The 21,021-nt window shown below is 40.7% G+C and overlaps 1 pseudogene; it reads left to right on the forward strand.

The window, feature by feature from the left end:
• Nucleotides 1-516: 516 nt before the first annotated feature.
• On the forward strand, nt 517-17,097 carry LOC137096355 (E3 ubiquitin-protein ligase TRIM7-like; annotated as a pseudogene).
• Nucleotides 17,098-21,021: the final 3,924 nt, after the last annotated feature.

Here is a 21,021-nt window from a genome sequence, read left to right on the forward strand (position 1 = left end):
CATAGATAACCCCCTCATGAGAACCTTTATAAGTTGCAGCAGCAAATAAAATTTACTTTGCAATTGTAGCAAGCTTCTGCTTTCAGACCTGAGCTGGAAATTTACTTACAACCCTTTCATTTTGTCTGGACCCGAGCTGCTTCAAACTGGAGGCTCTCCTCTTTGTTTCCTGCCTGAAAATAATCAATGAAAATAGAAAATTTAGGGACCTAACAATCTCCGGTTAAAATGTTTTAAGTTATATGCTGGGTTTCAAAGGATGTTAAGGGCAGGATTGAAATAGACTATTAATAAACCATATAATGATAATAATTGCATGTGGCATTGGAGGCCCTGGCAGATTGAGAGGCAAGTGCTTTAAATACATAAACATACTGCTGCAGTTTTACTAAATCCCTGGTGCCTTGTTTTAAAAAGGAATGTGCTTTATCTAGAGACATGTTCTCCAAGGTGTTCCCTCCCTGTTAAGTGTAGATGTTGGCATGCTGAGGGAATCATTTACAGGAAATGCTCTGCAGGTAAATGCAAAGGAAAGTGAAAGTAATTGCATTATTTGTAAGTTAGACATGGCTACTTCTCCAAGGGCACAGGATCTCTTGCGGGATCTTTGTGAAGAAGCCACTTGTTCTGTTTGCCTGGATTATTTCAAGGATCCCGTGATTTTAGACTGTGGGCACAACTTCTGCAGAGCCTGCCTGACCCAGAGCTGGGAGAAGCCAGGCAACACAGAGACCTCCTGCCCTCAGTGCAGAGAGATCGTTTCACCAAAGAACCTCAGGACAAATCAGCAGCTAGCCAACTTTGTAGAAATAACAAAAAAAACACAGTCCTCAGGGGCCCAAGAAGGCAAAACGCGAGGAGAGAGTCTGTGAGAAACACCAGGAGCCTCTCGATCTATTCTGTACAAATGATGAAACCTTCATTTGTATGATGTGCGACAGATCCAAGGAGCATTGGGATCATCGAACGATTCCTCTGGGACCGGCTGCTCAAGAGTACAAGGTAAGAAACTCCTGTGGAGTTTGAGGAGGGAAGGAAATACCTTTGGAAGCTTCCTGGGAACTTCTATGAAGATGCACTGGCATTCACAAATCTTATCACTGGTCTCAAAATAACAATTTATTGCCTGAACTGGGTGGAAACTATTATTAACCAAAAAGGTATATATTGAAATAGGTATGTGTGATGATAAAATTGAATTTAGTCACTCTTGCTTCCCACCTTTTATTAATGAGTTAATCTGTCTAGAAGCCTGCAAATTATAGTGTTTTAGTAAAATTATATCTCGCTGGAGGGCACCAAGTGGAGGAGGTGAAAACAAATTTCTCCCTGCACTTCGGGCTGCCTTGTAGCTGCCTTGAAACACTGCTAAAGTGGCTGCCAATCTGTCCTGTTTAGCACATCTAGTGGGAAAATATGGAGTTTATTTATAAGTAAAGTGAAGTTTCCTTTTTTTAAAATAATAATCTTTATTAGTTTTGCATATACATACATACAGAGGGGAGTGACCCAGTCCAATTTGTCCTCTTTTGTGTTCCTTTTAATCTTTGCGAAAGGCAGTCCATTTGAATAATATCAAAGATTTTTAGTATCCAATCTTCCAGGCTTGGGATTTCTTTTTGCTTCCAGATTCTGGCAATGAGTATCCTTGCCGCTGTGCTGAGCAGGAAAAGCACTTTTTCCTGGTTCTTGTCAAGCTTCACATTCGTAATACCTAATAAGTAAGTCTCTGGCTTTTGCGGGAATTTAGTTTTTAAGATTTTTTGAGATGCCTGGTGGATCTCCTTCCAGAATTTTTTAATTTAATTTGTTTGCAGGACCACCACTGAGTTCCCACATTTTCAACAACTATCTGAGATATTTTTTATTACATTTAGCTAATTTTTCGGGAGTGTAATGCCATCGGAAGAACATCTTGTACCAATTTTCACGCAGGTCACTAGCTTCCGTATATTTTAATTTGATATTCCAAATTTCTTCCCATTCTTTTAATAGTATGTTATGACCTATATCTTTTGCCCATTTTACCTGACAATTCTTAACCTGTTCCTCTTCAGTGTCCCATGTCAGTAGTTGTTGGTAAAGAATTTTGATTAGTTTTTTTGTCTTTTTCATAATCATATCCCACGGCCCTTGAGTTTGGCCAAAGCCAAGCTTTCTGTCTTTTTTAAATTCTTCATATATTTGATGATAATTTAGCCATGAAAATTTTTCACTTATACATTTTATCTCCTCTAAGGATTTCAGTGTTAAGTTGCCATCCTGGTTTTTTTTAAGTAATTGTTGGTATGTTAGCCAGTTCTCCTCTTCCAACTCCCTTTTATGCTTGGCTTCAACTGGGGATATCCAAAGGGGTGTCCTACTAAATAGTCTGAGCTTATATTTCTCCCGTGTTCTCATTAGTGCCACCCTTATGTAATGATCACTGAAGCACTTTTCTACCCTTTTCTTGTTGTACCACATATACCCATGCCACCCGGCTCTAAGATCATGTCCTTTCAACGCCAATAGTGAGGTATTTTTTAATGTGGCCCATTCTTTGATAGCTACCAAATTACATGGTTCGTAGTAAGCTTTGAGATTTGGTATCCCTAAACCGCCGCTTTTCCTTTCATCTGTTACAATCCGTAGGCTTATTCTTGGTTTTTGGTTTTTCCAAATAAATTTTGTTAAGTCCGAATTCCATTTCCTAAATAGAAAGTCGTTTCTTATCACAGGTAGGGTTTGAAACAGAAATAACAGTTGAGGGAGTATTACTATCTTAACTAAAGCTATCCGTCCTAATAACGATATATTTTGGTGTTTCCATTTATCCATATCCTTTTGTATTTTTTTCCACAATAATTCATAGTTATTTTTTATTAAATTTACATTACTCTTTGTAATGGTAATCCCCAAATATTTGATTTTACTTTCAATTTTGATTCCTGAGATTCCTTGCAATAAGGTTTTGGCTTTTTGGTCCATATTCTTAACCAACAGTTTTGTTTTTTGTTTATTCAATTTAAATCCTGCCAAATTTCAAAAATTTTCAATTTTCTGTAACCAATTCATAATATTATCTATTGGGTCGTCCACAATACATACGACATCATCTGCGTAAACTCGCAGTTTATATTGGTGCTTGATAATTTTCATACCTTTTAATTCTGAGTCTTCGTTTATATTCCTGATCAGAATTTCCATTACCAAAATAAAGAGTAAGGGAGATAAGGGACAGCCCTGGCGCGTGTCTTGTGTAATTTTTATGGGATTTCTGATCTCTTGACCATTCATTATAAGGGTCGCCTCCTGCGTTGTATAAATTGCCTCTACCGCATTTTGGAAATGGTAGCCCATATCTATCTCTTTTATTAATAGTTTTAGAAAATCCCAATTAATTTTATCGAAGGCTTTTTCTGCATCAATAAAAAGGAGTGCTAGTTGTTTCTCATTGTGTCGTTCGTAATATTCTATTGTATCTATTAGAACCCTAGTATTATCCTTTATTTGTCTGTTAGGGAGAAACCCGGCTTGTTCCTTAGAGATCCAGTCTTTTAAGAATTTTTTTAGTCTTTCTGCCATAATTATGGCAAAGATTTTATAATCATTGTTTAACAGCGATATGGGTCGATAGTTTTTCACTTCCGTTGGGTCTACTCCTTCTTTTTGTATCAAAACGATGTTTGTTTTTTCCCACGATTTGGGGATAGTTTTGTTTTCTAAGATATTGTTTAAGATATCTTTTAAGAGAAGGGTCAATTCGTTTCTAAATGTTTTTAAAAAGGTGCCCGTATAGCCATCTGGCCCGGGTGCCTTATTAATTTTTAATTTATTAATTGCCATATCATTTTCATGTGTAGAAATGTTACCATTCAAAATTTCTCTTTGAGAATCTGTTAATTTAGGAATATTAGACTCGCATAAATATTTCGTAATATTTTCCTTTGATATACTCGTTTTGTTATATAGTCCTTTATAAAATTGTATAAATTGATTTGCAATGCTATGTCCCTCAGTGTATGTTTTTCCCAGTACTTGTATTTTAGTAATTAACTGCTTTTGTTTCCGGTTTTTAATTTTGTTGGCAAGCCATTTACCAACCTTATTTGCGTTTTGGAAATAATTTACTTTTGAAAACTTCATTTGCTTTTCTAAATTTTCAGTTTGTAGTAATTCCACTTGTTTTTTAAGTGTCTTTGAGGTGAAAATTAGTTTTTTATCTTTTGGTTTTTTCTTTAATAGTTCTTCATTTTTGTTTAATTTTTCCATAATCTCTTTAAGATCTTTATTCCTCTTCTTCCTATTAGTAGCCTCCTGCTGTATCAGATATCCCCTTATTACTACTTTCATAGCCTCCCATTGAATAATTTTGGAGGTTTCCTCTCCTTTATTTAGGTTTAGGTATTCTAATAACAAATTTTTATTTCTTTCTATATCAATTTCTTTTTTCAATAGGTTTCCGTTCAGTCTCCATCTAAATAGGTGGCATCTCCTTTAATTGAGAATTCCAGGGCACAATGGTCCGAAAAAACCCTTGGTGTTATGTTAATCTGTTTTATTTTTATAGTCAGGGAACTGGTGGCCCACACCATATCGATGCGGGACCATGATTCATGTCTTCCCGAGTAGTACGTGTAATCTTTGGTTGCACCATTATGGTGTCTCCACGCATCTTTTAAATTTAATTTTTCTAGTTGTGATAGGAACTTGTTAGGTAGTAGGCAGGCTTTGTTTATTCTTTTAGATTTTACCTTATTACCACAGAATTTGTCTAAGGTGCCGTCAACCACTCCGTTAAAGTCACCAAAAAAAGTGACTTTATTAGTATTAATTCATCATATTCATGTTTATCTAATTCTTTTTTTTAGTTCTTTTATGAATTTTGTTTTTGGGCTGTTCGGGCAATAAATATTACAAAATAGAATTTTTTGATTTTTTATTTCAATTACAATACCAATATATCTTTAAAGAGCTGCTTAGGGTTTAACCATTTTTTTGCGTATATTACTACGCCTCTCTTTTTTTCTTCATATGATGCGTGGAATTCCTTACCCAATTTCTCCTGCACTAGGTATTTGGTATGTCTATCTGCGATATGTGTTTCTTGAAGGGCGATAAGGTCTAATTTCTTTTGATGGAGGAAGCTAAAGATTTTTTTTCTTTTCTGGGGAGAATTCAGCCCGTTGATATTATTTGAGTAGATTTTGATACTTTTACTCATTATTGTTTTCCGGCATCTCCCATTGTATCACTTCTTGCGGCAATACCAATTGATAATTTTCAGGGGAGAACTCCCTTAATCTCTTGAGTTCTCTTTCTACTACTTCTTGTTCAGTCCTTTGCCACTTATGAGCGTCTTTGTCTTCCTCTTCTTCATGTTCTGGGCCTTTCCCTCTCTCTTGTTCTATCTTGTTTCCATTGGGTTTGTCCCTTTTCGCATTGCCATGAAATTTCCTTTATGCTGACTCTTGCGTTTTATCTTTAATGTGGTCGTTGTAAAATGCCTTTGCGTTTTCCTCTGAATTTAGCCAATAGCGTTTGTCATTTAGGGTAACCGTGATTCCATCTGTTTTTTCCCATCTGAACTTAATTTTCTTTTTAATTAATTCTTCTGTTAAGAAGGAAAATTTCCTACGTCTCATCAAGGTTTGCTGTGTTACTTCCTTCATTATTATTATTTTTTGGTCTTTATAGAAAACTGTTTTTTTTCACATTTTCTTTAAGGATTTCATCCCTTGTGCTTTTACGACAGAAACTTATCACCACATCATGGGAAGTTTTGTGTTTTTTGGCATAACCTGTAGGTACTCTATATACCCTGTCCACATCCTGCCCTATGATTTCTATGCTTACATCCAATAGGTCTGCAAGAAGTTCAATCATAATTTGTTTGACATTTTCGTCCTTTGATTCCTCTAGGTTTCGGATTCTTAACTGGTACTCCAGTTCTCTGTTTTCTAGTCGCTTTGTTTGTTGTTGTATTTTTTGAGAAAAGGTTTCCATTTTGTTCATCCTGTTGTCCAATTTCCCCTGAATTTTAGTTATTTTTTGGTTTTCTTTCTTCACCGCATCCACCTCTTCCTTTATTTTACTTATTTCCTCTTTTATATCTTTTTTCATGCTTTGTATTTCTTCCTGTATTTCCTTGTGCTGTTCATCTTGCTTAGCAGAGAGCTTTTTGATTTCGGCAAGGATACTGCTCAAAACAGAATCTTCTGTTAGAGGGTCTTTCTTTGCTGTACCATCGTTTGGTGGGTCTTGCTTGCAAAGGGAGTCCCTTCTTGCTTGTCCTTTAACAGGTTGAGGATTTTTCCCTTTAATATTCTGCATCGTTGTCTTTATCTTGGTTTTATTTCCTTTGTATTTTGATTAGTATATTCTTGTGGGATTGTGGCTTTTCAATTTTGTGTAAGGGAGGATTTTTTAAAAAAAATTCTCCTTTTTTCTTTTTAATTAATTAATATTTGATTTTTAAAATATTTATTAATTATTATTACTTGTAATAGCCGTTTAGCTGAACTGGTCTTACCTTTCCCCCCTCTTTCTACTATTTCTTCCTTATTTTTATCTTCCTTCTCCCACTTTCCACCTTCCTCCTTCTTCTCTTTCCACCTTCTTTTCAGTGCCCTTTCGTTCTTCTTTCCCACAAGAGGGACCTAGAGGGCCTAAGAGGCTGATCTTCTCCACTTCTCCACTTCCTGCTTCCTGCTTCCTGTTTTTCTTCTCTGTTCTCTTCTCTTCTCGCGACGGAGGGTTCAACTCTCGTCCCGTCGTCCCACCTCTCGCGAGATTCGCGCAAGGTGCCTATTCCCCCCTCTTCCTCTCAGGACACACAGGATCTCACGGTACTTGTATCTGGTGTCTTCTCAATCAGAGCACCGCCTCTCCTCCTCCTTCTGTCCTCCCCGCGTGTTCAATCCACTCCAAGGACACTTCCAGGAATCTCCTGATAAGAATGAGGGACGAAGGACAATACCTCCTTCTTGTGCTGGCTCCGTGCCAGCGCGTTTTCAAGGTCAGGTTTTCTGTGCCTTTCTTTATTTCTTTGTTCGGATGGGGCGGGGGGAGAATACTTTACTGTATTCTTTGTCTACTTTTGTCCACAGCCCGCTTTACCAGGGGCTCTTGGCGTCACATCAGCCGGCCCTTTTAGGGGTCGTCTGCTGTGTACCGAGAGTCCTTTTGGTTTTGCCGTCCCAATTTATTGGGAGGGAGCTATTTTGTTTCGCTCTACCCAATTGTGGCGATTTATCTGGCTTAGCTTGACTCGGCTTAGCTTAGTTTAACTTAGTTTGACTTATTTTAACTTGACTTAGTGTAGCGTTCTTCTTGTGTCTTCTCTCCTTCCCCCTTCTATCCCCCCTATCAGTCTTTTCCCACTCGTTGAGTCGGGCCCTTCTCTCCTTACTCCTTTCCCTGGGTTACCTTGATTTCTTGGTAAATACGTAGGTTCCGTTGTTGCTGGAACTTCTCCCGTTCTCCAAGAACTCTCAAAGATGATTGCCAGTGGTTCCGAGATTACTTCCGCTAGTTCCTTCAGTACTCTTGGGTATTAGATGCATTTGACTATCTCTAGATGTTTCTCCTTTTCCCGTATCCCATTGATTTCACTCAATAAGAAGCTTTAAAAAAAGAATCAGTGATGGATGACAGGACAGAAGACATGCTTTTCAGATTAGCAGATGATACCCCAGATGACAGAGTCAGAATCCCAAATGACTTTTCAGATTAGAGAGCTGGGCTAAAACTAAGAAAATTAATTTCAACACAGAAAAATGTATGACATTGCACTTGTGTATGTGTGTGAAATGTGGCTGTTACCTTCCAATGAAAACTGAATGTTTGTTTCTCTGCAGGTTTTGATGGATCTTCGTCAGGATGATCTGGTGAAGGAGAAAGAAAAGTTTCTGGAATATAAAGAAGAGACAGAAAAGGAAGCCCAAAACCTACTTGTAAGTATCAGAGTAAATGTGATTATGGAAGGATAGCAACTTAAAACGATGTGTAAAAAATATGTTATAAAATGCAGCTTCGTCATATAAATTTTGGATGGTGTGAAGCGTGATCATGAATCCCGTACTGTGACCTTGAGTGAGTCACTAATTCTTAGCCTCAGAGGAAGGCAAAGGCCACTCACCCTCTGAATGTGTCTTGTCAAGAAACCCCCATGACAGATTCATCTTAGGGTCACCAAAAGAGGGAACTGACCTGAAGGCACACAACAACAACAACAAGAAGAGGGAGTTTTATCTGATTGTTTGTCATGAACCCTCTGTTGAAATTCCTCCTCCTACACAACCATTGATGTGCCAGAAGCCCTCTCTAATTTTCATTTCAGCAACTGTATTTTAACGTAACACTCATTTACTTGCTTTTTTTTTTTTTGCTCACTGCAGAAGCAGGCAAAAGCAAAAATTGAAAAAACAATGGGAGAAATCACAGAAATACGGCAGTTTCTGGAAGAACAGGAGAAACATCTCTTGGCTCAGATGGAGGAGCTGGAGAAGCAGATTGTAAGGAAAAGAGATGAACACTTAGTTTTACTTTCCCGAGAACAATCTTCTCTGGAAAGTCTTATCCAGGAAATGAAAGAAAAATGTCAGCAGCCACCAGCAGAACTGCTGCAGGTAAGACTGGGCAAAATAAACTAGATGTGGGCCAATGGAAACCTAGATACAAAACTGTAATATTTTGGAAGTAGTTGTTCTGGCATGGACAAGGTCCATTACAAAATATCTGCTCTTGGGTAATTATGGAGTCAACTATTGTTTTGATTTAGCACCGCAGTCTGCATTTTGAAGCTGCTCTGATGTTGCTCTAGAGCAGTGGTTCTCAACTTGCAGGTTGTGACTCCTAGGGGGATCGATTGGCAGTTTGAGAGGGACCGTGCTGCCACCTCCTTTGGCCTTGCCTCTTCGGCCCTGCCTCTTCCTCTTTGCACCTGGAACATGCCTCCCTCTCCTGGCCTCATCTCTGGAGGGGAAGCGAGGAAGGAGTAGCCTGGTGCAGGGACGATGTGGAGGAGGAGGCAGAGGTGGAGAAGGCAGTGGGAAGTGGCATTTGCAGGCCTGAGCAATCCCCTCCGCTGCTTGATTGATAGGCCAATCTCTGGACGGGATAGGACGGGACAGGGTTGCCGGGGAGTCGCCACTTGGGCAGAGCCAGCCAGGTAAGTTAGGCTCAGCTCCCAGGGTGGCCTGGCTCCGTGTCTCTAGGGCTTCCACTCCCAGAGAGGCACTTGGTGGGCAGCTCAGGGCTGGAGGCATGGGGAGGTCCAAAGACTCCTTCACAGGCTTTGCTACTCATTCAAAGGTATGGCCGTGTTAGTCAGGGATTTCGGGGTGCACAGGGGATTCCACCTTAGGCTGGTTTGGCACTGCCAGATAATGCAGTCTGGACTACAGTGTTGAACCATATAAGGCACACTGAACTATATTGAAATGCTGTATGTGCTCCATACTGCAAATATTTGGCAGTATATTATTGTTGTTGTTATTATTATTATTATTATTATTATTATTATTATGTATATTTATACTATACCCCACTTTTTCTCTCCACAAGGAGACTCACTGGCTGGATCTACACTGCCATATAAAATCAAGATTATCTGCTTTGAACTGGATTATATGGCAGTGTAGACTCATAAGCCCATTCAAAACTGATAATGATTTAATAATCTGGATTATATGGTGGTGTAGATCCAGCCTCAGCCTGGTGAGAGAGTGAAGTGGGTAGCATTGCTAGGCATCTGGAGAAGTTGATTTAGGTGTGTGCATCTGAGGAAATGGTCTATAAAACGTATGCGCTCTCTCAGGCTAGATATACACTTCCCTATATCCCAGGTTCTGTTCCCAGGTTATCTGCTTGGAACTGGATTATAAGAGTCTACACTGCCAGATAGTCTGGGATAAGCAGATAATCTGAGATCAGGCAGTCCCCATGTTACAAACAAGGTTCTGTAGGTTTGTTCTTCAGTTGAATTTGTATGTAAGCAGAATAGGTTTGCTTTCTCATCCAGCGAAGAATCAGATATGTGAGCAATGACATCCCTCTTCTTTTGTTCTTCTTCCCTCTAGGATGCGAGGAACCTCTTGCAGAGGTAAGTGGATCCCAATCCTTTCCGTTAGACATAACAGGTGGACACGGTGATCCTCTGATGCTCCGTGGAAGAACATGTCACAGATAAAAAATATTTCCTTTCTTTTGACATTATGGGAATTGTCCCATAGCTAGTGTCACTGCCATGGCAAGATCTCTAATAATTGTTTGTTGTATTTGTTTCCTCAGCAATATTTATCCCGAAATGGCAAGCTCTTTCTGTACCTTTTAAAAAAAGTAATTTGCAGGAATGGCTCTCTCCCCCCCCCCCCCCCATTGTTCCATTTTCTCCGCCAGGTGTGAGGAGAAGCAAACATCTGAGAAGCCGGTGGCTTTCCCTCCAGAGCTGAAATGGAAGATCTGGGAGTTTTGCGATCTAAATTCCTTTCTATTTGCTGCCTTGAAACCATTCCGAGGTAAAGAGGTGTTTCCACAAGGAATTATGCTGGTTTCTGCGTTAGCCTAAGAGGGAATATGGGAAACTCTATTTTTGTTGTATTCTCATGGCAGCTTGGGGAAGAAGCAGTGGGGTTTCTTTCTCCAGACCTAGGCATTGTTTTTTTCTTTTTTTACTAGAAGGACCCAGTTTTGTTCTGTGACAATGGCAGTCAATGTAGTGTGCACAAACATGAACACACGCAGAGAGATACCTCTACTGGTTTATATGTATTTACAAGAATTACCACAGTTAACAAACTAGATTTGTTTCTGGGTGTTACTTCTTTTAATAGTAATTTTGGTACCAGAGACAGAAACAAAGTGGAAAAAATAGGGATGGGTTCCAACACCACAGGGGGGAAAAAGAAGCATTTATCCTATCTGTCTGAACGCATCTCCTCCTATGAACCAGTTAGGATGTTAAGATCGTCTGGGGAGGTCCTGCTCTTGGTCCCGCTGGCCTCACAAGCACGCCTGGCGGGGACGAGAGACAGGGCCTTCTCAGTGGTGGCCCCTTGGCTGTGGAACGCCCTTTCTACAGACATCAGATCGACCCCCTCCTATCTGGCATTCCGGAAGAGAGTGAAGACCTGGCTCTTCGAACAGGCTTTCACCTAAGCAGTGCAATTGATTGACTATTGGAATATGGATTAATGGACAATGAGAGTAGATGCTGATTCTATTGATGAGACGTGATGGATTGTTATTTTGTTGTATTGTTGTATTGATGTTTTGATGCTAATTAATTGATATTGCTGTTTTAATTGACTAATGATCTGTTTTGTACTGTTGAATTGGTTGTTAACCGCTCTGAGTCGCCTGAGGGCTGAGAAGAGCGGTATACAAGAGAATAAATAAATAAAATTATCCTGTTATAACTAACTGATAAATCCAAATGAACAATATGCACATGTGAAATGAAACAGATAAATTAAGTACTCTTTCCTTTAGTACATAAAGATATTTTGAGCCTTCTATATATTTATTTAGTTAGTTACTGCATTTGTATACTGCCTTTCTCAGCCTGTAGGCAACTCAAGGTGGTTAACAGGGTAAAATTCAATGCTTACGCTATCATAAATATAATAAAATATAACATATAATACAATTAAACGTATCAATAAAATATAAATTCATAGTGTCTTCTTGTTAAAACCGTTGTCCGGTCGCATTCCATTTTCCCATGTCAGTTACTCTGCATTTGGAAACACTTGTTCCAAAAAGCCACGTCTTGACTTTTTTCTGGAATATTAAAAGGGAGGTGTCTGATCTAATATCTATAGGGATATTATTTTAGAAGCCCTTTCAAGGCGTCTGGCAAAGTGGATCCAGGAATTCCCTTTTTTTCTTCCCTCGTTTCTTATAATTTCCACTTTGGTAAAGTAAACTGGTGATGGAAGCTTCCCTGCTCTCCTCTCTTCCCATGTTTTGCTGTTCAGGCATGATGCCTGGACAATGATTGCACAACTTAATTGTAAAACATATAACAGAACGTCTTGCTGAGGGAGAATCATGTCATAAGCAAAGTGTAGCCCTGCCTCCTTCAGATTGTACCATTCTTCCAGTATAATAAATGAGAATTTGTTTTGAGTTTCTTTTTAAACCTTTATTGGAGGTATCTAATAGTAAACCTAATAACAAACTTTTATTTATACCCCACCACCATCTCCCATAAGGACTCCGGGAGGCTTACACTTGGTGCCACACCACTTATAAAATAATCCAGTGTATCAACATTAAAAATGCAATAACATATTTTAAACCAGACATATAAAATTGACAAAAAATAAAATACAGCAATAGTCATTGATTAAAAATCCATGCAATCTATTTAGCCTTCCCTGGCTAAAGAATAGTCTGGCTGCTATTCTAAGCGTTAGCAAATGCATGTTGAAAGAACCATAGAATCATAGAATCAAAGAGTTGGAAGAGACCTCATGGGCCATCCAGTCCAACCCCCTGCTAAGAAGCAGGAATATTGCATTCAAATCACCCCTGACAAATGGCCATCCGGCCTCTGCTTAAAAGCTTCCAAAGAAGGAGCCTCCACCACACTCCGGGGCAGAGAGTTCCACTGCTGAACGGCTCTCACAGTCAGGAAGTTTTTAGTTCTTTCCGAAAATGCTGTAGTGTGGAGGCTTGCCTAAGTTCCTTGGGGAGGGGATTCCAGAGCAAGGGGGCCACTACCAAGAAGACCCTCTCCCTCAGCCCCACCAATGCTTCAGACAGAAGTGGAACCAAGAGGAGAGCCTCCAGGCAGATCTCACAGCCCTTGCTGGTTCATAGGGGGAGATTTACTGTGAAGTGATATTTTTCTGAACGAAATGATTTGGTACCTAATCTTATATATGTTTTGTTTTGTTTTGTTTTAGTTTCTTTTCTAGATGCTGTGTCACCTGGGCTAGAGCTTCAGAAAGGTAAATTTCCAATGGTGGACAAAAGTCACAGGAGGGATGGTGCCACTTGCCTGGTGGAATTTCACCGAATCAATGATATTATCCCCTCTATGTCCACTCCTCCTATTCTTTGGGGAGAGTGTTAGTTGTAATTTTATGGATCAGCACCAGAGATTTTTACCATTTTTTTAAAAAATGTGTGTTTTGCTGAGGGAATTCCATCATTTGAAAGGCAAAATATAACTTCTGGGTTTTTTAAAAAAAATCTTACAGCTACAATGTTACAGTATAAAAGAACCATGGCCCTTACGCAATGAAATACCTCTAAAACAGTTATTAAAACGAGTGAATTGAGGATAGTAGAATGATAGAATAATACAATGATACTCACTGAGGAGCAGTCTTAGGAAAAAGGTGGGAAAAACCATTTCTAGTAAAAAGAGCTAAAATAAAAGTAGTAAATTATTCATTCTAGGAGTATTTTTGTTTATTTTCTTGTAATGTGATTTCATTGACAATTGAATGAACCGATTAATACATCATTCTGAGTAGAAAACAGTCATAACTGAATGCAGCAGTCACATTACTGACCGAAGCAGCTAATAAGGAGCATATGTCCACCTTGCTGAAACAACTACCACTCCATTTACAGTCAGAAATCAACGTGCTGGTGACCTTTAGCTATTAGGGTTGGTTAGGTTCGTTGGGAATTTTGTAATTTGGAATAAATTCGGATAAAATTCCTTTTTGAAGCAATATCAAAGCGTTTTGGGAACCCGGAAATATCCTTGCCATTTCAGAGCTTTTTCCATCATTTCTCTTAGAAATCAGTAAGTGAGTCGGAGTGTGGATGGCTTTCTTTTGGTTTCCTTTCTCTCCCACGTCAGTCCTGGTTGAGAGTTGCTGTTAAACCCACTTTGGATGGCTTTGCGTCAGGTTCCTTTCTCTCCCGCATTAGGAGCAACTTGAGAAACTGCAAGTCACTTCTGGTGTGAGAGAATTGGCCGTCTGCAAGAACCTTGCCCAGGGGGTGCCCAGATGATTTTGATGTTTTTATCATCCTTATGGGAGGCTTCTCTCATGTCCCCGCATGACGAGCTGGAGCTGATAGAGGGAGCTCATCCACCTCTCCGCGGATTAGAGCCTGTGACCTGTCAGTCTTCAGTCCTGCCGGCACAGGGGTTTAACCCACTTCAGTTTCCTTTCTCTCCCATGTCAGTCTTGGGTGAGAGCCGCTGTTACACCCACTTTAGATGACTTTCCTTTGGTTTCCTTTCTCTCCCATCATGTCAGTCCTGGGTGAGAGCCACTGTTAAATCTACTTTGGATGGCTTTCCCTTGGTTTCCTTTCTCTCCCGCGTCAGCCCTGGGTGAGAGCCGCTGTTAACTCCACTTTGGATGACTTTCCTTTGGTTTCCTTTCTCTCCTGCATCAGTCCTGAGTGAGACCTGCTGTTAAACCCACTTTGGATGGCTTTCCTTCGGTTTCCTTTCTCTCCCGCGTCAGTCCTGGGAGAGAGCCGCTGTTAAACCCACTTCGGATGGCTTTTCTTTGGTTTCCTTTCTCTCCCGCGTCAGTCCTGGGTGAGAGCCGCTGTTAAACCCACTTCAAATGGCTTTCATCCATTTCCTTTCTCTCCCGTGTCAGTCCTGGGTGAGAGCCACTGTTAAACCCACTTTGCATGGCTTTCCTTCGGTTTCCTTTCTCTCCCGCATCAGTCCTGGGTGAGAGCCGCTGTTAAACCCACTTCGGATGGCTTTTCTTTGGTTTCCTTTCTCTCCCGCGTCAGTCCTGGGTGAGAGCCGCTGTTAAACCCACTTCAAATGGCTTTCATCCATTTCCTTTCTCTCCCGTGTCAGTCCTGGGTGAGAGCCACTGTTAAACCCACTTTGCATGGCTTTCCTTCGGTTTCCTTTCTCTCCCGCATCAGTCCTGGGTGAGAGCCGCTGTTAAACCCACTTCGGATGGCTTTTCTTTGGTTTCCTTTCTCTCCCGCGTCAGTCCTGGGTGAGAGCCGCTGTTAAACCCACTTCAAATGGCTTTCATCCATTTCCTTTCTCTCCCGTGTCAGTCCTGGGTGAGAGCCACTGTTAAACCCACTTTGCATGGCTTTCCTTCGGTTTCCTTTCTCTCCCGCATCAGTCCTGGGTGAGAGCCGGTGTTAACCCCACTTTGGATGGCTTTCCTTTGGTTTCCTTTCTCTCCCGCATCAATCCTGGCTGAGAGCCACTGTTAACCCCACTTTGGATGGCTTTCCTCTCATTTCCTTTCTCTCCCGCGTCAGTCCTGGGTGGAAGCCACTGTTAAACCCACTTTAGATGGCTTTCCCTTGGTTTCCTTTCTCTCCTGCATCAGTCCTGGGTGAGAGCCACTGTTAAACCCACTTTGGATGGCATTCCTTTGGTTTCCTTTCTCTCCCGCGTCAGTCCTGGGTGACAGCCGCTGTTAAACCCACTTTGGATTGCTTTCCCTTGGTTTCCTTTCTCTCCCGTGTCAGTCCTGGGTGAGAGTGGCTTTAACCCACTTTGGATGTTTTGATGTTTTACCATCCTTGTGGGAGGCTTCTCTCATGTCCCCGCATGGGGAGCTGGAGCTGACAGAGGGAGCTCATCTGTGCTCTCCCTGGATTTGAACCTACGACTTGTTGGTCTTCAGTCCAGCCAGCACAAGGGTGTAACCCACTGTGCCACCGGGGGCTCCTTCTAATGATTGTGCAAAAGAGGGAGATTCAGCAGGTGCTTCTTTTCACACAATCAGGTGACAGTCAGTACCTGCTGACATGGTCTCTTCTGTGCAACCATTAAAGGGACAGAAGCCCCTTTTGTTCCAGTAACCCGCAGGCATTTAGCCAGGGGGAGGGGGGGCTTGAGGGGCTTCAGCCCCCCCCCCCCCCAAATTCTCATGGTGGTTCGCGAAAAGGCCTTACTGGTACATTATTTAAACTGTTATTTTTATTCATATCATGATCTGATCACTATACTCAATATATCCCATATGCATGAGGGTATTGGGGTAACGAAACAAAAGGTTTGCTAGGGTAGACCCTCTTTCACTGAGACTCAGCCCCCCCCCCCCCCCGAAACAAACTCAGCCCCCCCCCCCCCCCGAATCGAAATCCTGGCTACGGGCCTGTTCAAAGGTAATATTATCATATATATTCACTCAAAATATTAATTGTAAAAGAAGGCTAACTTCTCTTTCTGAGAAGAGACCAGCAGCATCCTTTCTTCTAGATAAAACCCTCACAAGTGGAGTTTGAACCCTCTCATGATGGAAATACTGATTTCCCAACAAGTAGTCTTTATCACAATTATAAAAAGGGCGTTTTATTGTGAGCGGAATGAAGTTGATTATATGGTGTGTGAATCCTTTCTGTGCCAGTTCTTCTCTCAGCTCCTGCTTCTCTTTGCTTTCCTTCATCTCTCTCTCTCTCTGTCTCCAACAGCAAATGTCACTCTGGATCCAGACACAGCGAATCCCTGGCTCATTCTATCTGCGGATCAGAAAAGTGTGAGATTTAGAGACAAGCAAGATCTGCCTGACAATCCTGAGAGATTCAGTGACCAAGCATATGTGTTGGGACGTGCGGGATTCACATCCGGCAGGCATTTCTGGGAAGTTGTTGTGGAAGGGGAAGCAGAGTGGTCTGTGGGAGTGGCCAGGAAGTCTGTCAGGAGAAAAGGCACTGTTGACTCTGGTTCTGAGGAAGGGATCTGGGATGTGGGCAAGTGGGGAGGTAAGTATAATGCTCCCAGTCTCCCTTCTAGTAGTGATTTCCTGCTGAGTGAAAAGACCAAGCGGGTCCGAGTCTGTCTGAACTATGCTGCAAACCAGGTAGCCTTTTACGACACTGATACGGCAGACCAGATTTGTGTATTCTCAGATGTCCCATTCTCCAGAGAGACTGTCGTCCCACTCTTTTATGTGCATGAAGAAGGCCACCTCAGAATCTCACCGTAAAGCAGCCAGGCCTCTCTCACAGACCTTCTTCTGTAGGCCAAGATGAAAATAACAAAATGCTTAAACTCTTCTTGAAAAGTGTTCCTAAAGCGTTCATTTTTAAAACATTCTTTTAAATCTTTTAAGAAGATTTCATTGATTGTATTCTTCCATGAAAGCTTTTGAGATAGAATATCCCTCAAATGTTTGAATGAATAAACATAAATTATACAAAACTTAATGTCTTTTCATTGAGTGAGCCTGTTTTCTATTTCTCTGAAAGAGGTTTCACAAATTATAGTCTTCAAAACTCCCATTGATTCATGCAAGTCTTACTTTTCACTCTCCCTTCACATAGTATCCTGTCAAGATCTTTTCAGAGGGGAGTTGCCAATGCTTTCCCTCTGAAGCTGAGAGAGTGTGTTTTGGACAAAGTCACACCATGGGTTTTCATAATCAATTGGGGATTTGAATCCTGCTCTCCAAAATCGTAATCCAAAGCTTAAGTCACTGCAGCACACTGGCCTTGATTTGCCATACATGATACAGATTTCATGATCCTGTGTCCTAGGGATGCTATGTTTTCAAGATAGTAATAAGGGTTAGTCAAAATGTTTGGCATCCAAAAGCATAACACAGCAACATAATGCTTAGGAACTGGGTATTAAGTTCCACACTGCCCTTCCACACTGTCATATAGCCCAGAATATCAAGGCAGAAAATCCCACAATATCTGCTTTATACTTAGTTATTTGAGTCCACACTGTCATATATTCCAGTTCAAAGCAGAAAATGTGGGGTTTTATTCAGCTGGGTGTTACTATCAGCTGAAATTGCTCTCTTATGTGCATTTCTTTTATGTGTTTGAAGAAGGCCACCTCAGAATCTCACCTTAAAGCAGCCAGGTCTCTCTCACAGACCTTCTTCTCTAAACCAGGATGAAAATAACAAAATGCTTACATTCTCCCTGAAAAGTGTTCCTAAAGCGCTCATTTTTAAAATATTTTTAAAAATCTTTTCAGAATATTTCATTGATTGTATTCTGCCATGAAAGCTTTTGAGAGAGAATATCCCTCAAATGTTTTAATAAACAAACATAAATTATACAGAACTTAAATCTATTGTCGAAGGCTTTCATGGCTAGAATCACTGGGTTGTTGTAGGTTTTTCGGGCTATATAGCCATGTTCTAGAAGCACTCTCTTCTGATGTTTCAGCTGCATTTATGGCAAACATCCTCAGAGGTTGTGAGGTCTATACAGAACTTTTTTTATTGAGTGAACCTGTTTTCTATTTCTCCCAAAGAGGTTTCACAAATGATAGTCTTCAAAACTTCCATTGATTCATGCAAGTCTTACTTGGTCTCCTTTCACATATTATCCTGTCGAGATCTTTTCAAGGGGGAGGTGCCAATGCTTTCCCTCTGAAGCTGAGAGAGTGTGTCTCCAAAATCGTAATCCAAACCTTAAATCACTGCAGCACACTGGCTTTAATTTGCAGATCTAATTCTCCTATGTGACACAGATTTCATGATCCTGTGTCCTAGGGATGATATGTTTTCAAAATAGCAATAAGAGTTAGTCAAAAGCATAACACAGCAACATAATGCTTAGGAACTGGGTATTAAGTTCCACACTGCCCTTCCACACTGTCATATAGCCCAGAATATCAAGGCAGAAAATCCCACAATATCTGCTGTATACTTGGTTATTTGAGTCCACACTGTCATATATTCCAGTTCAAAGCAGAAAATGTGGGGTTTTATTCAGCTGTGTGGAAGGGGCCCGTGTTACTATCAGCTGAAATTGCTCTCTCTGAACACTACCCCCAAAATACAACATGTTATTCTCTCTCACACAAACACTTGCCTACCTGTATTTTTAACCTACCTCAGTGTTTCTCAACTTTACTAATGACATGACCCCTGAAAACAGTTCCTCATGTTGTGGTGACCCCCAACCATAACATTATTTTCGTTGCTACTTCGTAACTGTAATTTTGCTACTGTTATGAATCGTTCTGTAAATATCTGATATGCAGGATGTATTTTCATTCACTGGACCAAATTTGGCACAAATACCTGATATGCCCAAATTTGAATACTTGTGGATTAGGAGGGTATTGATCTTGTCATTTGGGAGCTGTAGTTACTGGGATTTATAGTTCATCTACAATCAAAGAGCATTCTGAACTCCACCAACGATAGAATTGAGCCAAACTTCCCACACAGAGACCCCCGTGACCAACAGAATAAATAAAAATACAGTGTTCCCTCACTTATCTCGGGGGTTCTGTTCCAGGACCACCCGTGATAAGTGAAAATCCACAAGGTAGGGACGCTATATTAATTTTAATATTTATACATTATTTTATATATTTTATATATTATTTTCTTACTCATGCTTCCTTACCCTCCTTCTGGCTTGTCCCAAGGGCACCTGCCTCCCTCCCTGGCCTCAGTAGACTCCGGCAGAGCTTCCGAGCCACGCAGGCAGCAGCAGGCCAGGGAGGCAGGGCTTCCCTGCCGCGCCTTAGGCTGCCACACTTCTGGGGTTTGTAGAGGCCAGGGAGGCAGGCCTTATATATATATGAACCCACACGTTCACTTTGTTCATCCGGAGAGGCCCTGCTCACAATTCCGCCTACGTCGCAGGCGCGCCTGGTGGGGACGCGGGACAGGGCCTTTTCTGTGGTGGCCCCCTGACTCTGGAACAGCCTCCCCAAAGATCTTAGACAGGCCCCTACATTTGCAGTCTTTAGGAAGAACTTGAAGACCTGGCTGTTCCGATGTGCCTTTCCAGAATAGGAAAACTCCAATAACAAGTCCCAGAAGCACTTTAGTAGAAATTAAGATTGCTGCACACTGCACTTACCCTATAATCCTACATATCACCTCGTCACATCAGCACTTTTAATCTGTACCCTTTACCCTGGCCAGGCCCAGTTTTATTGCGCCCTAGTGTATTGTTTTATTGCTTGTTGTTTTAATATTGCTTTAACTGTTTTTGATTTGCTTTAGGTTGTGTATTGTTATGTTATGTTTGAGGCCTTGGCCTTTGTAAGCCGCATCGAGTCCTTCAGGAGATGCTAGCGGGGTACAAATAAAGATAATAATAATAATAATAACAACAACTTCTTTTGGACAAAGCTTCCAATATATGATAGTTGTTAAGCCAGGTATGTCAGACTATCATCAACACTTCACTTAAACATTTTGACGTCTACAGGTTCCAGAATATTTATATGTTTTAAATACTTACGATATACAGGCCTTTCCAGACAGGCCCTATATCCCAGGATCTGATCCCAGGTTTTCTGTTTATCCCAGACTATCTGGCAGTGTGGACTCATATAATCCATTTTGAAGCAGAAAACCTGGGATCAGATCCTGTAATGTAGGGCCTGTCTGGAAGGGCCCTATGGCTGTAGCCACACATATACATATAAATTGCTGCCAGAGGGAAACACATATATGTTATGTCTGAGTGCTTTACTTTATTCCCTGTTTTAGGCACTTTATATTAAGTCATGTTCACCTGGGCTTTCATCTTAAGACTCATTTATGTATATGCAAACATAATCTCATCAATTGCTGTCAAGAATCAAGCAAATCTTGAGCAAGTTTCATAATATTTCTAGCATGTAGGTATGTATACCTATCTATCTTATCCATACCATATCAGTATCACTATTTTAGGGTGGCATGTCAAGGCTTTCAGGAATGTCACATCTTAAAGACAAAGGACTTCATCAGATGTAGAAATTTTCCCGTTTCTACACGGAAATTTTGCAATCTTGATTATTTGATGCATTGAATTTGGAATGTCTCTTCCATGACCTTTAATTGAAGTAATTTTTGAGGTATAAATAGAACTTGACAATTTGTTTTCCGGGAAGCCCTACATTTTCATATGATTCCCTTTCGATTTTTGTGTTATGAGATTTTTATCACCATAGTACCACAACCGAAAACAAATACAATTGGGCCACAGTTCAGTAGAGAAACTGAGAAATTGTTATTTCAGTTGAGAAACTGCTGAGAATGAGAGTTCTCTTTTTACTCCAGTTTTACATCAACAGCAGCAGCCGGTTCGATTTTCACATTTTTTCTTCTTCTGTGGCAAACCACATATCTTCGTTGAGAAATCTGCATCCCATTGTAAAAA

Source organism: Anolis sagrei, chromosome 2 (assembly GCF_037176765.1).
Source record: "Anolis sagrei isolate rAnoSag1 chromosome 2, rAnoSag1.mat, whole genome shotgun sequence".
NCBI lineage: Eukaryota > Metazoa > Chordata > Lepidosauria > Squamata > Dactyloidae > Anolis > Anolis sagrei.